At 42.2% G+C, this 3,497-nt stretch overlaps 1 pseudogene; it reads right to left on the bottom strand.

The window, feature by feature from the left end:
• Positions 1–2,808: 2,808 nt before the first annotated feature.
• The window catches only part of LOC102831957, an 18,455-nt pseudogene continuing 17,766 nt past the window's right edge, over positions 2,809–3,497 (bottom strand).

Here is a 3,497-nt window from a genome sequence, read left to right as displayed (position 1 = left end):
TCTTGTAGACAGCCTATTGATAGGTCATGCTTACTTATCCATTCTGCTTCTCTTTGTCTCCTGTGCGTTTAATCCATTTACATCCAGTGTAATTTCAATAGGTATGAATTTACTGTTGTCATTTTGCTGTAATTTTCTATTTATGATATTAGTAATTTCTTTATTCAGTTTATTTTTCTGTGCTGAGTTCTTTTTGTTTATGAATTTCCTTATTTCCTTCATTGCTTTCTGAGACTTTATGATTTTTTTCTTTTCTGTTCTGGTGAAAAGGTTTATTAATTTTCTTTGAGGTCACCTTGTAATTTATTATCATTTTCCCAAGTATGAAGCATTCTGTTCTATCTTGACATTGTCTTGACTTTCTTCTCCATTTGGAAGTTCTATAATGACATTATTTATTCCTTCTTTTTGCTTTATAGTTATCACTTACAAATGGACATCTTTGGTTTCCTATTTTCAGTCTTGTAGGTGTATTGTATTTTTGTTAAATACTTCTGTTTCTGGGTTTTACCACTAACCTGTCAATTAGTCATACTGTGATGGCTTCCATGTTTCTGTAGTACTAGAAACCATGCCACCGGTGTTTCAAATACCAGCAGGGTCACCCATGATGGACAGGTTTCACTGGAGCTTCCAGACTAAGACAGACTAGGAAGAAGGAAGAGGTGGTCCACTTCTGAAAAATTAGCCACTGAAAACCTTATGACTATCCATGGAACATGGATATAGTGCCAGAAGGAAAAGCCTCTCAGGTTGGCAGGTACTCAACATATGTGTGGGGAAGATCTGTCTCCTCAGAGTACAGTTGACTGTAATGATGTGGATGGAGCAAAGCTTCTAGACCTCCATTTGCTGCTCTGGCATGGATCAAAATGAGAAGAAATAGCCACAAACATCCATTAATAATGGAATGTGGAGTGTACAGAGTGTGAATCTAGGAACATTGGAAGTTATCAAAAATGAAAAAAAGAATGCATAGCTATCCTTGCATTAGTCAGCTGAGATGGACTGGCATTGGCCACTTGGAATCATACAGATTCTCTATGCTGGGAAAGCCAAATGGAAGAGGGATGACATTACATTCATCATTAAAAAGAACATTTCAAGAGCTCTCCTGAAGTATAATACTGCCAGTGATAGGATACTATCACTAGTTTATTATACACAGTGAAATTTTGCTGAAGATAATGCCAAAATAGTTTCAGCAGAACCTTGGAAGCTGCCAGACTTTCTAGCTGGATTCAGAAGAGGATGTGCAATGAGGAATATCATTGATGAAGTCACATGGATCTTGGCTGAAAGCAGAGAAAGATGTTTACCTGTTTCCTTGACTATGTAAAGGCATGCATCTATCTGTGTGGACCTTCATAAATTCTGGGTAACATTTTGCTGAATGGGAATTCCAGAACACTTAATTTTGCTTTTGTGGAACTTGTGCATATACCCAGAAGTAGTCTTTCAAGCAGAATAAGGAGATACAGAATGACTCAAAATTAGGAAAGGTGTGCAATAGGAAAACTTAGTTGTTCTGTCTGTAACTTAGTTGTTCTGTCTGTATACTGAGCAAATCATCCAAGAAACTGCAACCAGGACGCCCAACACTGTGTGGAGTAGGAATTCCAGGACACTTTATCGTGCTCATGGAACCTGTATGTAGACCAAGAGGTAGTTATTCAAACAGAATAAGGTTATACAGAATTATTTAAAACCAGGAAAGGTGTGTGTCAGAGTTATATCCCTTTACCATACTTACTTGTTCAGGTGGTATACTGAGCAAATAATCCAAGAAACTGGACTATATGAAGAAAAACACAGCATCAGAATTGAGGGTGGACTCATTAGCAACCTGTGATATCCAGATGATAAAAGTTTGCTTGCTGAAAGCAATACAGGACTTCAAACACTGATGAAAAAAGACATCCATGTGGATTACACCTCAGCATAAAGACGGCAACAGTCCTAACAACTGGATCCAATGCTAACATTACAGTAAGTGCAGAAAATTATGTTGTCGAGGATTTGTTGTACTTGGTTCATAGTCACTATCCATGGATGTAACAGTCAGGAAATTGAATTGGGCAAATATGCTCTTTAAAAACAAAAGCAAAGATGTCACTTTAAAGACTTACATGTGCCTGCTTTTAAGAAATGGTAATTTCAGTGCTCTCATATGCATGGGGAAACTGGACAATGAATAAGGAAGATCAGAAAAAAATTGATGCCTTTGAATTATGGATGTGTTGAGGAATGTTAAATATACCATGGACTGCCAGAAGAATTGGTAGACTTGGTGTGGTGCTGTGGGATAATATACTGGACTGAAAAGTTGGTTTGAACTGCAAGGTCGGCAGTTCAAATTCACCAGCTGTTCCTTGGAAACCCTAGACAGGGTCGCTATGAGTCGGTCTGACTCAAAGGCATTTAACAAGAAAAACAACAACAACATATTGGAATAAGTACAGCCAGAATGATCCCTAGCCTTGAAGATGACAAAACTTCATCTCACATAACTTTTTTTGATTTTTGTTGTTGTTACAAATAGACATGTTTGATGATCGAGGGGACAGAAGGCTGAGAAGGCGCTGTCTACAGCTGGTATAGGCTGGAGGCTGGACGTTACACAGAGAGAAAGAGACAGTCTTTCTACACAAGAGAATGCTGCAGGCCAGGCAGCATTCTGGGGCTGGTAACTCTTGGTTGGTGGGTGAGAGCCCACAGAGGGTCTTGTGCGGGGCTGGGGAGACCTGGATACCCGGAGGCTCCCTGGTCCGAGGTTTCTGGGTGACCATGGTGGAGGCAGCTCCAGGCTCAGCTCACATCACTCAGGGCCTTACGAGCAAACTCAGGGAGCACAAAGGCATCCCGGTGCACGTTGGAGTTGTAGTATCGCAGCTGCCTCTGCTCCATTTGAGTCTGCGTCTGAGGTTGCACAGGTTCCTAGAAGTTGGTGCTCAGAGTTCTTGCTGCACACTAGGAAGCCAATATGGCCATTGAGGTAGGTGAGAATGGTGCAGTAGGCGTATGTAGGCCACCACCGGGAAGAGCTATCTACAGAACTGCCGCATCTCCTTGATGAGGTCCAGGTGCAACCACTGGCACTCGCCTTGGCAGCAGAGAATGCTGTCCTCCGTGAGGACGGTCTTCATGAGCTGGTAATAGGATTCCTTGAAGAGGCTCTACGCAGGGCCCATGGGGTCTGAGGAGTCAGTGATGATAACTTCGAAGGCATCGTGGTTCTGTTTCATAAACTCAAAACCGTCACCCACGTGAGGGTTCAGCTTTGAGATGGAGTAGCCAACAGCCATACTTGGCAGGAATTTCTTAGAGACTTGAATGACATCCTCATCAATTTCACACTGGACCACAGCCTCCACGGAGGGGTGCTTCACCACTTCCCGCAGGACACCCGCGTCCCTGCCTCCAATTATCAGCACCTTGCGTGGGTTGGGGTGGCTGCAGAGGGGCAGGTTGGCAGTCATTTCTTGATAGAACTCGTC

The sequence above is a fragment of the Chrysochloris asiatica genome, unplaced genomic scaffold (assembly GCF_000296735.1).
Source record: "Chrysochloris asiatica unplaced genomic scaffold, ChrAsi1.0 scaffold00036, whole genome shotgun sequence".
In the NCBI taxonomy this organism is placed as follows: Eukaryota; Metazoa; Chordata; class Mammalia; order Afrosoricida; family Chrysochloridae; genus Chrysochloris; species Chrysochloris asiatica.
The sequence above is the reverse complement of the archived record's forward strand: the minus strand, read 5'-3'. Positions and strand labels throughout refer to the sequence as shown.